Source organism: Sciurus carolinensis, chromosome 2, assembly GCF_902686445.1.
Source record: "Sciurus carolinensis chromosome 2, mSciCar1.2, whole genome shotgun sequence".
NCBI lineage: Eukaryota > Metazoa > Chordata > Mammalia > Rodentia > Sciuridae > Sciurus > Sciurus carolinensis.
Genome location: NC_062214.1, coordinates 171,747,377 through 171,761,854, shown reverse-complemented (window position 1 = coordinate 171,761,854; position 14,478 = coordinate 171,747,377). Strand labels below are relative to the sequence as shown.

The following is a 14,478-nucleotide window of genomic DNA, read 5'->3' as shown; positions in this document are numbered from 1 at the left end:
ACCACCTGCACCTCTGATAGAGCATTAATCTCCAGGATGTATGAAGAACTCAAAAAAACAACCTAATCAATAAATGGTATAAGGAACTGAACACACACTTCACAGAAGGAGAAATACAATTAATCAACAAATATAAGAAAAAAATGTTCAACATCTTTAGCAATTAGAGAAATGCAAATCAAAACTACACTGAGATTTCATCTCGCCACAGTCAGAATGGCAATTATCAAGAATACAAATGATAGGAGGGACCCAAGATGGCGGACTAGAGGGAGGCTGTGTTCCTTGTCGTGCCATAACTCTGGTTTCAAGCAGAGGATATCTGTTTTTTGGTGAGGCAGTTTTTGCTGCTTATTAATCCCCTGATGTTTACCCCATTTGTCCACCGTGATCACCTGCAGTCTGCCAGCATATCGACGCCTTTTTTGAGTGCAGATTGCTCACTGTCAGGTGCCTATCATCCGCCATTTGCCTGCCTCTCACCTGTCCATCGCCTGCCTTACACCTATTTATCACCCACCGCACGAGGTTCACCTCCTGATTGTCCAACAACACTCAGCAAACTGATAGCTGACTGCCAGTGGAGCGCCAGATGCCTGCTGTTGCCTAGATGTTCACTGTTACAGTACCTGCAGGTTTGATTACACGTGGCTGCCACCATTTTGAGACAACAGCCAGGCCCCATAGGACCCCTGGCCGGACTGACTGAGCCCCGTCTCCAGGATCCCTCAGCCCGACTAATCACTCCATGCCTCTGAGGCCCTCACATCTACTGACTGCTCCCTGCCACCAGGACCCCTAGACCAACTGACTGTGCCCTATCACTGGGACCCCAGACTGACTGATTGCACCCCGCCTCCAGGATCCCACAACCACACCAAACACACCTGACCTCCAGAACCTGCTTGACCAACTGCATCCCACCTCCAGGACCTCCGGTGATCATATCCACACCCCGAGCTGCAGCTCCCCATTTGCCAACACATTTGGAAGCCAGAGTGGCCATCTTGGATATTCCTGGAAGCCGTAGCTCCCATCTTTAGGTGGAGCAAATCCCATCTTGAGACGCCTGCTGGAAACTTGAAGCTCATTGTCAGGTACCTCTCATGCATCAGGCTACTGAAGACTGGAAAGTTTGAATACTATATGACTGTTATACTGTAGATTTTCTTTTTTCTCCTTACTGAACAATTTTAAGTTTCTATTTCTTTACTTTTCTTGCTCTCCTTTCCTTTTGTTTACCTGTTCCCTCAGAGTATCTTTCTCCCTTTTTGCATGCTAACATCCAATTTCTTTTGATTACACTCTCACCCTTTCTATTATCTAGAACTTCTGTATATTCTTTTCTTATCCCATTAACAGCTACACCCTATATCCCTCTGCATCATGTTTGTCCTCCATTAGAAACTGCAGACCTTATTGCAAATCTGTTTGTTTTACTGAAGATAATATTTGAACTCATTCTGTCTATTATGATAATTTTGTTACTGTCCTGTTTGGTCTAGGATTGCATAGTGTCTGAATTGGGCACTGCTAATATTGATCTCCCCTTAAAGAAAAGGTTTTGGAAACCTATAGGGCCACTATAAGCCTGTAGGGGGAAATCTGCAATACCTCAGATCTGCACTGCTAGTGGGGAAGATACATGAACAACATGAAAAAACAAGGGAAGAAAATGATCCAAACAAATCTAGATTCTATATTAATAGAACCCAATGACAGTATGGTAGAAGAAATGTCAGAAAAAGACTTCAGATTATACATAATTAAGATGATTCGCGAAGCAAAGGATGAGATAAGAGAGCAAATGCAGGCAATGAATGATAATACCAATAAGCAGTTGAAAGAGCAAGTGCAGGAAGCAAAAGATCATTTCAACAAAGAGATAGAGATTCTAAAAAAAAAAAAAAACCAAACAGAAATCCTTGAATGAAGAAAACAATAAACCAAATAAAAAACTCAATGGAAAGCATCACCAAAAGACTAGACCACTTGGAAGACAGACCCTCAGACAATGAAGACAAAATATTTAATCTTAAAAATAAACTTACCCAAACAGAGAAGATGGTAAGAAATCATGAACAGAATCTCCAAGAACTATGGGACATCATGAAAAGACCAAATTTAAGAATGATTGGGATTGAGGAAGGCACAGAGATACAAACCAAAGGAATGAACAACTTATTCAATGCAATAATATCAGAAAATTTCCCAAACCTGAAGAATGAGATGGAAAATCAAATACAAGAGGCTTACAGAACACCAAATGTGCAAAATCACAACAGATCCACACCAAGGCACATTATAATGAAAATGCCTAACATTCAAAATAAAGATAGGATTTTGAAGGCCGTGAGAGAAAAGCATCAGATTACATATAGGAGGAGACCAATATGGATAGCAGCAGACTTCTCAACCCAGACTCTAAAAGCTAGAAAGGCCTGGAACAACATATTTCAAGCTCTGAAAGAACATGGTTGCCAGCCAAGAATCCTATACCCAGCAAAACTAACCTTCAGATTTGAAGGTGAAATAAAATCCTTCCATGATAAACAAAAGTTAAAAGAATTTACAAATAGAAAGCCTGCACTACAGAATGTTCTCAACAAAATATTCCATGAGGAGGAAATGAAAAACAACAATGGAGGTCAGCAAAGGGAGGAATTACCTTAGAGAAAAACCACTCAAAGGAGAAACCAAGTCTAGTTAAAAATGAAAAATAAGCCCAAATGACTGGGAATACAAATCATACCTCAATAATAACCCTGAACATCCATGGCCTAAATTCATCAATCAAAAGACACAGACTGGCAGAATGGATTAAAAAGAAAGACCCAACAATATGCTGCCTGCAAGAGACTCATCTCATAGAAAAAGACATCCACAGAATAAAAGTGAAAGGATGGGAAAAAACCTACCATGCACATGGACTCAGTAGAAAAGTGGGGGTTTCCATCCTTATATCAGATCAAGTGGACTTCAAGCCAAAGTTAGTCAGAAGGGATAAAGAAGGACATTTCATACTGCTTAAGGGAACCATAAATCAGAAAGACATAACAATAGTAAATATTTGTGCCCCAAACCATGGTGCATCCATGTATATCAAACAAATCCTTCTCAGTTCCAGGAATCAAATAGTCCACAACACAATAATTCTGGGTGACTTTAACACACCACTGTCACCACTAGATAGATCTTCCAAACAAAAACCAACCAAAGAAACCATAGAACTCAATAACACAATCAATAACCTAGACTTAATAGACATATATAGAATATTCCATCCATCAACCAGTGGATTCACTTTCTTCTCAGCAGCACATGGAACCTTCTTGAAAACAGACCATATGTTATGCCACAAAACAGCCCTTAGGAAATGCAAAAAAATAGAGATACTGCTTTGTGTTCTATCAGATCATAATGGACTGAGAGTAGAAATCAATGACAATATAAAAAACAGAAATTACTCCAACACCTGGAGACTAAATAATATGCTATTGAATGAAACATGGATAATAGAAACATCAGGGAGGAGATAAAAAAATTTTTAGAGGACAATGAGAACGATGATACAACATATCAAAATCTCTGGGGGACTATGAAAGCAGTGCATGGAACACATTCCAGAAAAGAATGAAAAGTCAACAACTAAATGACCTAACATTACAGCTCAAAGCCCTAGAAAAAGAAGAACAGAATAACAGCAAAAGTAGTAGAAGACAGGAAATAATTAAAATCAGAGGGGCTGGGGAGATAGCTCAGATGGTAGAGTGCTTGCCTTGTAAGCACAAGGCCCTGGGTTCGATCCCCAGCACCCAAAAAAAAAAAAAAAAAAAAAAAAAAAGAGCTGAAATCAATGAAATTGAAACAAAAGAAACAATTCAAAAAATTGAATTGAAAACAATTGAAAAAGTAAACAAAATAGACAAACCCTTAGGCACACTAACAAAGGGAAGGAGAGAGAAAACTCAAACTAAACTTCATAATGAAAAAGGAAATATCATGACAGACACCACTGAGATACATAAAATAATGAGAAGCTTTGAAAATCTGTATTCCAACAAAATAGAAACTACTGAAGACATTGACAAATTTCTAGAGACATATGCTCCTCCCAAACTGAACCAGGAGAACATACACAGTTTAAACAGATCAATATCAAGCAATGAAATAGAAGAAGCCATTAAAAATCTACCATCCAAGAAAAGCCCAGGACCAGACGGATTCTCAGCCAAGTTCTACAAGACCTTCAAAGAAGATCTCATTCCAATACTTCTCAAAGTATTCCAGGAAGTAGAAAAGTTGGGTACCCGACCAAACTCATTCTATGAAGCTAATATCACCCTCATACCGAAACCAGGCAAAGACACATCAAGGAAGCAAAATTTTAGACCAATATCCTTGATGAATATAGATGCAAAGATCCTTAACAAAATATTGGCAAACCATATCCAAAAACATATTAAGAAAATCGTGCACCACGATCAAATGGGGTTCATCCCTGCAATGCAAGGATGGTTTAACATCCATAAATCAATAAACATAATCCATCATGTCAATAGACTTAAGGATAAGAATCATATGGTTATTTCAATTGTTGCAGAAAAAGTGTTCAACAAAGTACAACAGCCCTTCATGCTCAAAACACTAGAAAAAATAGAGATAGTAGGAACATACCTGAATATTATAAAGGCTATTTATGCTAAGCCCATGGCCAACATCATTTTTAATGGAGAAAAACTGAAACCATTCCCTTTAAAAAATGAGAGCAAGACAGGGATGTCCTCTTTCACCACTTCTATTCAACATTGTCCTCGAAACTCTAGCCAGAGCAATTAGACAGACTAAATAAATTAAAGGGATACGAATAGGAAAAGAGGAACTTAAGCTGTCATTGCTGATGACATGATTCTATATTTAGAGGATCCAAAAATCTCCTCCAGAAAACTTCTAGACCTCATCAATGAATTCAGCAAAATAGCAGGCTATAAAATCAACATGCATAAATCTAAAGCATTTTTATACACAAGTGATGAAACATCTGAAAGAGAAATGAGGAAAACAACTCCATTTGCAATAGCCTCAAAAAAAAAAAAAAATACTTGGGAATCAATCTAACCAAAGAGGTAAAAGATCTCTATAATGAAAACTTCAAAACATTGAAGAAAGAAATTGAGGAAGACCCTAGAAGATGGAAAGATCTCCCATGTTCTTGGATAGGCAGAATTAATATTGTCAAAATGGCCATACTACCAAAAGTGCTATACAGATTCAATGCAATTCCAATTAAAATCCCAATGATGTACCTTACAGAAATAGAGCAAGCAATCATGAAATTCATCTGGAAGAATAAGAAACCCAGAATAGCTCAAGCAATCCTTAGCAGGAAGAATGAAACAGGGGGTATCGCAATACCAGAACTTCAACTATACTACAAAGCAATAGTAACAAAAACAGCATGGTATTGGCACCAAAATAGACAGGTAGATCAATGGTACAGAATAGAGGACATGGACACAAACCCAAATAAATACAGTTTTCTCATGCTAGACAAAGGTGCCAAAAATATGCAATGGAGAAAAGATAGCCTCTTCAACAAATGGTGCTGGGAAAACTGGAAATCCATATGCAACAGAATGAAACTAAACCCCTATCTCTCACCCTGTACAAAAATCAACTCACAATGGATCAAAGACCTTGGAATCAGAGACCCTGCATCTTATAGAAGAAAAAGTAGGTCCAAATCTTCAACTTGTTGGCGTAGGATCAGACTTCCTTAACAGGACTCCCATAGCACAAGAAATAAAAGCAAGAATCAATAACTGGGATAGATTCAAACTAAAAAGCTTTCTCTCAGCAAAGGATACTATCAGCAATGCGAAGAGAGAGCCTACAGAGTGGGAGAATATCTGTGCCACTCATACTTCAGATAGAGCACTAATTTCCAGAATATATAAAGAACCCAAAAAACTCTACACCAAGAATACAAATAACCCAATCAACAAATGGGCTGAGGATATGAACAGATGCTTCACAGAAGAAGAACTATAAGCAATCAACAAATATATGAAAAAATGTTCACCATCTTTAGTAATAAGAGAAATGCAAATCAAAACTACGCTAAGATTCTATCGCACCCCAATTAGAATGGCGATTATGAAGAATACAAGCAACGATAGGTGTTGGCGAGGATGTGGGGAGAAAGGTACACTCATGCATTGCTGGTGGGGCTGCAAATTAGTGCAGCCACTCTGGAAAGCAGTGTGGAGATTCCTTAGAAAACGTGGAATAGAACCACCATTTGAGCCAGCTATCCCACTCCTTGGCCCATACCCAAAGGACTTAAAATCAGCATACTACAGAGATACAGCCACATCAATGTTCATAACTGCTCAATTCACAATAGCCAGATTGTGGAAACAACCTGGATGTCCTTCAATTGATGAATGGATAAAGAAACTGTGGTGTATATATACAATGGGATATTACTCAGCTATAAAGAATAATAAAATCATGGCATTTGCAGGCCAATGGATGAAATTGGAGAATATCATGCTAAGTGAGATAAGCCAAACTCAAAAAACCAAAGGACGAATGATCTTGCTGATAAGCGAATGATGATACATAATGGTTGGTGGGAGGGAGGTAAGAATGGAGAAAGGAAGGACTGTATAGAGGAAAAGAGGGGTGGGAGGGGTGGGGGGGAAGGGAAAAAATAACAGAATGAATCAAACACCATTACCCTAGGTAAATGTATGATTACACAAATGGTATGCCTTTACTTCATGTACAAACAAACAACATGTATCCCATTTGTTTACAATAAAAACAAATTAAAAAAAAAATACAAACAATAAATGTTGGCGAGGATGTGGGGGAAAGGTACACTCATACGTTGTTGATGGGACTGCAATATAGTGCAACCATTATGGAAAGCAGTGTGGAGATTCCTCAGAAATCTTGAAATGGAACCACCATTTGACCCAGCTATCCCACTCCTTGGTTTATACTCAAAGGACTTAAAATCAGCATATTACAGTGATGCAGCCACATCAATGTTTATAGCAGCTCAATTCACAATAACTAAAAAATGGAACCAACCTAGGTGCCCTTCAACAGATGAATAGATAAAGAAACTCAGCCTTAAGAATGAAATTATGACACTTTTTGATAAATGGATGGATCTGGAGAATATTGTGATGAGTGAAATAAGACAATCCCAAAAAGACAAAAACTGAATGTTTTCTCTGATATGTGGATGCTAATTCACAATGGTGGGGGCTAAGAAAGAGAAGAATTACTTTATATTAGGTAGAGAGGATTGAAGGGAGCAAAGGCGGTATGGGGATAGGAAGGATAGTAGAATGAATCAGATATTTTTGCCATATATACATATATAACTATATGACCAGTGAGATTCTACATCATGTATAACCAGAAGAATGAGAAATTATACTCCATTATATGTGATGTATCAAAGTGCATTCTATTGTCATTTATAACTAATTAAAAGAAAAATTTTAATGGAAACTTCTTAGCTCAAATACTCATACTTCCTTTTACTGACACCTCTGGTCTCAACATGAAGGTGAACAATGGCAAAGTATTTTCTGATTCCTTCCATTTCCTTGCCTTGTTCACTCAACAAGTTCTATCTGTTTATTTTTCTTTTTTTGAGATAGGATCTCACTATGTTGCACAGACTAGTTTCAAACTATTGGGCTAAAATGATTTTTTGGGTCATGGCCTCCTGAGTGTGGGGCTATTTTTTTTTTCTTTATATTTACCTGTAAGCCAGAATAGCCAACACAATTTCAGTACCATAATGAAAATATAAATAACCTGAATAGGAGCAGACCTCAAACGGGTCAGCAAGCTTTCCTTTATTCTGCAGTGGGTCAGTCAGGCACTGGAGGTGCATGTTTTTTCTGGGTAGGGAAATGACTGCCAGTTACAGAAGGAGTTTGAGTTTTATAGTCTACAGTGAGGATGAATTTAATCATTGGAGACTGAGGCAGAATGTGTCAGTTGGGCAGTCAGAAAAAAAGTTGTACAAAGCCCAAATCTACATCATGTACAACCATAGAAATGAAAAGCTGTACCCTATTTGTGTGCAATGAATCAAAATGCAGTCTGTAAAAATTAAAAGTTAAAAAAAAAAAAAAGCCCAAAACTTACTGTCTAATGTCACTGGGAAAAGCTCAGAACTCGTAGCCCATTGTTACTCACAGCTTCACTATTTGCGTTTCTCTTTCCAGGACTCATCAGCAATGGGAAAGGGTAGAGGCCAGGGCCCAGCGTTTCAGTATTCGCCTTCTCCTTTCAGGGCCCATCCTGATTGGGAAGGGATGAATGTTTGCTTTTTGGTGGAGATGCTAGGGATGAACCAGGAAAGGATGAATTTGCTTTCTTTTCCTTCAGGGCCCATTGTTACTAGGAAAGAATTTACCGGAGAGGATTAATGATTGCCTTCCTCCTTCCTGGTTTGTCCTTTCCCTGTCTGAGGGTTTGTCATTTTCCATATCCTTCACACCTAATCTCCAGTGTACCATTTTCTGACTTTGTGGACTTAAGCAAATTACTGATTTTTTCTCAATTTCCTTACCTTCTAAAAGGAAGAAAATACCAGTAACCTCGGACAAATTGAGATTAAATTAGTTAATGTGTACAAGATGCTTAGGACAGTGCCTGGCAAATAGTGAATTCAGTACCCACCCCCCACTTTATCCTCAGGTTCACATTCTGTGATTTCAGTTACCTGCAGTCAATGCAGTCCTTAAATATTAATGAAAATGTTCAGAAATAAATGGTTAAAAGTTTTAAAGTGCATGCCATTCCAGGTAACATGATGAAAGCTCATGCAGTCCTACTCTGACCTGCCCAGGAGGAACATCCCTTTGTCTATTGCTAACACCCTAATGCTGTGTCACAGTGCTTGCTTCATTCACTTCATCTCATTATGTAGGCATCATATCATCTCACATCATCACAAGAAAGATAACACAGTATACTAATGTGACCTTTAATTGATATGTTATAAGTATTCTGTTGTTATTGGTTATTTTTAATCTCACTGTCCCTAATTCATAAATTAAACTTTTTTTATAGGTATGCATATGTAGGAAAAAATAATAAACATAGAGTTTGGTGGTACTAATCTTCCATTTCTTTCCTTGGAAATTTTTTCAACATTGTGAAATAAAAATTATAGTTTCTAAAAAGATTAAGTTAACTGAAAATATTAAAAAGAGCACCTTGTTCTATAGACATTTTCATTCATTAATTGAAGCTCTTTAGAAATTATTTCTTCTCTGGGTCCGATGACACATGCCTATAATCCCAGTGACTCAGGAGTCTAAGCCAGGAGAATCACAAGTTTGAGGCAAGCCTCTGCAATTTAGTGAGGTCCCCAACAACTTAGTAAGACCCTGTCTCAAAATAAAAATAATAATAATTTTTAAAAAGGCTAGGGAAGTGGCTCAGTGGTTAATTGCCCCTGAGTTCAATACCTGGTACCAAAAATACATACATACATGTATGCATACATTAATAGGACTAGGGATGTAGCTCAGTGGTAAAGCACTCCTGGGTTCAATCCCCAGTACACCCCCCAAAACATTATTCTATCTTTATGTTAAAAGCTGATATTATATTCTGATGTTAGGCTTTGCAGTGTAAAAGCTATCAACTCATTTTGCCACTAAACTGGATATTTAAACTTCATCTGTATATAATTTTGGTTTTCACTTATTTAAAATTTGAAGAGCATATAGTCTCAAATAGGATCCTTTTTTAAAGAATGTACACAAAATGCAAAACTATAGAATTAAGGATAAAGCAGAAAATTATCTAGCTCAAGAATATATTTTCCTATAGCTTTAAAAAATGAATAAGCTATTGTCTATAAGTCGTATATATAAACTACAATGATCTCTAAGAACCAGTCATACTAGAAAATTACAAAAATCCATCAATTTCAATTACATTTAAGGTTTTCTCAATAATGAGAACTTAGCACCATGTTCCTAAATGTCATTAAACCTCCCAGTCAGTCTCATATTATAATTCTTTTCAAAGTGGAAATTCTGAAACTTGAGAGGAATTGAAGTGTGAATGATGACGAACTTATTTTAGAGTTTTCACTGGATTTTCAGAAAGACTTACTTATTACTCAGTTACAGCCCTATGAGAGGGAAAGTTTGCCAGATGAAATGGCTTTTATTTTCAAAGTTATGGGAAACAAATATGGCAAAAGAAAATTCTTTTTTAGGCTTGCTTGTAATAGGAGTGAGTAACTAGGGGAAGTTTTCTTTATTTTTATTTTTTATTATTGTAAACAAATGGGATACATGTTGTTTCTCTATTTGTACATGGCGTAAAGGCATACCATTTGTGTAATCATAAATTAACATAGGGTAATGTTGTTTGATTCATTCTGTTATTTTTTCCCCTTCCCCCCACCCCTCCCACCCCTCTTTTCAATCTATACAGTCCTTCCTTCCTCCATTCTTGCCCCCCTCCCTAACCCTAACTCTAACCCTAACACTAACCCCTCCCACCCCCCATTATGTGTCATCATCCACTTATTAGCGATATCATTCGTCCATTGGTTTTTTGAGATTGGCTTATCTCACTTAGCATGATATTCTCCAGTTTCATCCATTTGCCTGCAAATGCCATAATTTTATCATTCTTTATGGCTGAGTAATATTCCATTGTATATATATACCACAGTTTCTTTATCCATTCATCAATTGAAGGACATCTAGGTTGGCTCCACAATCTGGCTATTGTGAACTGAGCAGCTATGAACATTGATGTGGCTGTATCTCTGTAATATGCTGATTTTAAGTCCTTTGGGTATAGGCCAAGGAGTGGGATAGCTGGGTCAAATGGTGGTTCCATTCCAAGTTTTCTAAGGAGTCTCCACACTGCTTTCCAGAGTGGCTGCACTAATTTGCAGCCCCACCAGCAATGTAAGAGTGTACCTTTCTCCCCACATCCTCGCCAACACCTGTTGTTGCTTGTATTCTTGATAATCGCCATTCTAATTGGGGTGAGATGGAATCTTAGGGGGAAGTTTTCTTTAATTGAGGTAAAGTCAAGTGGGAAGAATGTTAGACTTTGGAATCAAGAACATAAATCCCTTTTCTCCCTTACTAGCTATGTATGTGGCCTTGGGAAAATTATTCGGTATTCTTGAATCTCATTTTCTTTCCTCAGTTTTAAAATCGGGTGGTCATACATATTTTTCTGAGTAATTTTTATATAAGACAAAATGTTTAAAGCACCCAATATGGTTACTGGCACATTGTAGGTGATCAGTGTTATTTCCTTCTTCCTGCGCTCAGAAGGAAATGCAAGTTCCTTCTTCCTTTACTTTTGGTCTCTTACTTATACTGTATCTGTAGGGGCTATAAAAACCAAAATACACATAATTACTTTTAAGTTTGCATGCAGGGACATTGAATAGAAGTGGTGAGGGGACAATCTTACCTTGTTTCAGATCTGAGGGGCAAACCATCTGGCTTCTCACCATTAAGTATGATGCTAGGTGTAAATTCAGTTTCAATGGTCTGTCTTCAAGTTTACTGACTCTTCCCTCTGTCATCTCTATTCTCCTATTGAGTCTATCCAATGTTTTTTCATTTTAATGATTGTATTTATCAGTTTGAATTTTTCCATTTGGTTCTTTTTATATTTTCTCTTTCTTTCCTGAGATTTTCCATTTTTGTTTCCAGACTATTTACTGTTGCTTCTTTGAACATTTTTTTAAACTGCTTTTAAGTCTTTGTCAGATAATTCTAATATCTGTGTAAATTTTGGTGTTGGTAGATATGGACTATTTTTTTCCCCAGGGAAATTAAAATTTTCATGACATCAGCCGGGTGTGGTGGTACACACCTGTAATCCCAGTGGCTCAGGAGGCTGAGGCAAGAAGATCCAGAGTTCAAAACCAGCCTCAGCAACTTAGGCTCTAAGCAATTCAGCAAGACCCTGCCTCTAAATAAAATATTTGAAAAAAGGCTGGCAGGTTGGGGTTGGGTCTCAGTGGTAGAGCGCTTACCTAGCATGTGTGAGGCACTGGTTCACTTCCCAGCACCATATATAAATAAAATGGATAAAATAAAGGTCCGTCAACATCTAAAATATATACATATATTTTTAAAGGGGGACTGGGGATGTGACTCAGTGGCTATGTGTCTCTGGGTTCAATCCCTGGTACCAAAAAATAAATAAATAAATAAATAAATAAAACAATTTTTTTCATGACATCAAATGCCAACTGATTTTGGATATTGCATTGTAAGACTTTGGGTCTTAATTTAAATCCCATAGAGGCTTTTGGTTTTGTTTGGTGTGATGTGATGTGATGTGGTTCCTTGCTGGAGATGGAACCCAGGGCTTTTGTGCATGCTAGGCAAGTGCTCTAACACTGAGCTACACCTCTAGTCCCAAGAATGTTCTTTTGATTTTAGCAGACACTTAACCTAGTTAGGTCCAGGCAGCAAGTTGGTTGCACTGGTTGGTTGCACTTCTGTTATAGGTGTTCCTTATCTGAGAATGCTTGGGACCAGAGGTGTTTTTCAGTTTTAGATTTCTTTTTTTAGGTTTTAGAGTATTTGCATGTTTATAATAAGATATTCTTAGGATAGTACTCAAGTCTTAACATAAAATTTATATTTCATTTATACCTTATCACATGGTCTGAAGGTAATTTTATACAATATTTTTAGTGTTCCTGTGTTTTAACTATGACCCATCACATGAGGCCAGGTGTTTACCACTTATGGTGTTATATCTGCACTCAAAATGTTCCAGATTTTGGAGGATTTCAGATTTGGGGGTTTGGTATGCTTAACCTGTATTGATTCACTTTTCAATACCTTTATAATAATGTCCTATGTATGTACCACCCATAGAACTGACCAAGTTCTAGAACTGTGAGGTTGTTTATCCATTGGTTCAGCTCTAAAGTTTTTGGTATGATAATTAGAAGCAGGTCCTTTCTTTATAATTCCAGGATAAACCCAGGAATTCATAAACAAATTCATGGGGTCAGTTTTCCAAGCTTCACCCTCCCTGTACTTTCCTCAGTATCTTTTGGTTCCTTTAATTTCTCCAGGAACCTGATACTTTGGTACTCTGATTATTCTGCTTTATCCCATGTTCTCACAATTTTACTTGAATCTGGGATCAAATTGAGAGAGATTCATAGAGAGGGAGAAGAAGAGTGAGGGGGATAAAAGAGGGGTTGTCCCCATCTTCCTATAATCACACACACTTCCACTAAACAGAAAGGAAGATGCCCCTGTGGTAAAGGTGTGGCTCTTACAGATTTTTTATTGTTCTGCTGCTGCACTGCCACCACTGGAGATCCTGGGACCCCTTTACTCTCTCTGAGCATGGGAGTTGCTGTTCATGGTCCTCAAGTGAGAACGAGTACTTTTCCCAGAGTTCTATCTGTACCCTATCATTCATATCTGTGTTTAGGCTGGAGGTGTCAAAGACAAAGGGGATAGTAAATGCCATGTCAGTTCAACAATACCTTGGATTCTGGCTTTCTGTGATTCATCTGCTATTGTTTACTCTTCAGAAACCTCAAATAGCTGTTCCATGTATTCTGTCTAGATTCTATGGTTTCATTCAATGGGAGGGACCTGGAATCAGACCCTGAATTTCCTTTTAAAAGGGAGTACTTGTAATATTGCCACTACCCCTTCTGCTTTTCTAACCAAGGACCAGTCTCATAATAAGGTATAATCTAAATCAATGCTACCTTGCATTAAAAAAAAAAAAAAAAAAAAAAAAAATCAGCCTGGGGAGGTAGCTCAGCTGGTAGAGTGCTTGCCTCGCAAGCACAGGGCCCTGAGTTCGATCCCCAGTACCGCAAAAAAAAAAAAAAAAAAAATCATGCTGGGTACAGTGGTACATGCCTGCAATCCCAGCTACTTGGGAGGCTGGAGGAGGAGATCACAAGTTTGAGACCAGTCTGGGCAACTGAGCGAAACCCTGTCTCAACATAACATAAATAAAAAGGGCTAAGGGTATATAGCTCAATGATAGAGTACTTTCCAAGCATGCACAAGGCCTTCGGTTTGATCCCCAGAACCACCACCACCCCCCGTTTTTTTTTTTTAATTTGCTCTCCATTCTTCTAGGATTAAGTGTAGACTCCATATTTTGTAACTTAAATTCCCCAACTACATATATCTCATATTCCAGCCAACGTAATACTTGCTGATACATAATTATCCTATTACATATGCATATTTTTGTTTATGTATTTCTTTCACTTTATAATAGTTTCTCAGCCTTCCAATTTCTTCCTCTTCAAATTCTACATGTCTTATAAGCTTAGGTATACCACCTTAAAATTTGAATTATCCTCCTTGCTTTTATGTGTTTTCCATAACTGAAGTGTGTGATCTCTTTTTCCTTTCAAAAACTGTTGATTTTGTTTGTATTTTTTTCATA

At 37.6% G+C, this 14,478-nt stretch overlaps 1 protein-coding gene across 17 annotated transcripts in view; it reads left to right on the top strand.

Annotated features, from left to right (window-relative positions):
• Positions 1 to 14,478, top strand: part of Numb (NUMB endocytic adaptor protein) — a 166,733-nt gene that overhangs the window by 116,345 nt on the left and 35,910 nt on the right. The window lies entirely within an intron of this gene.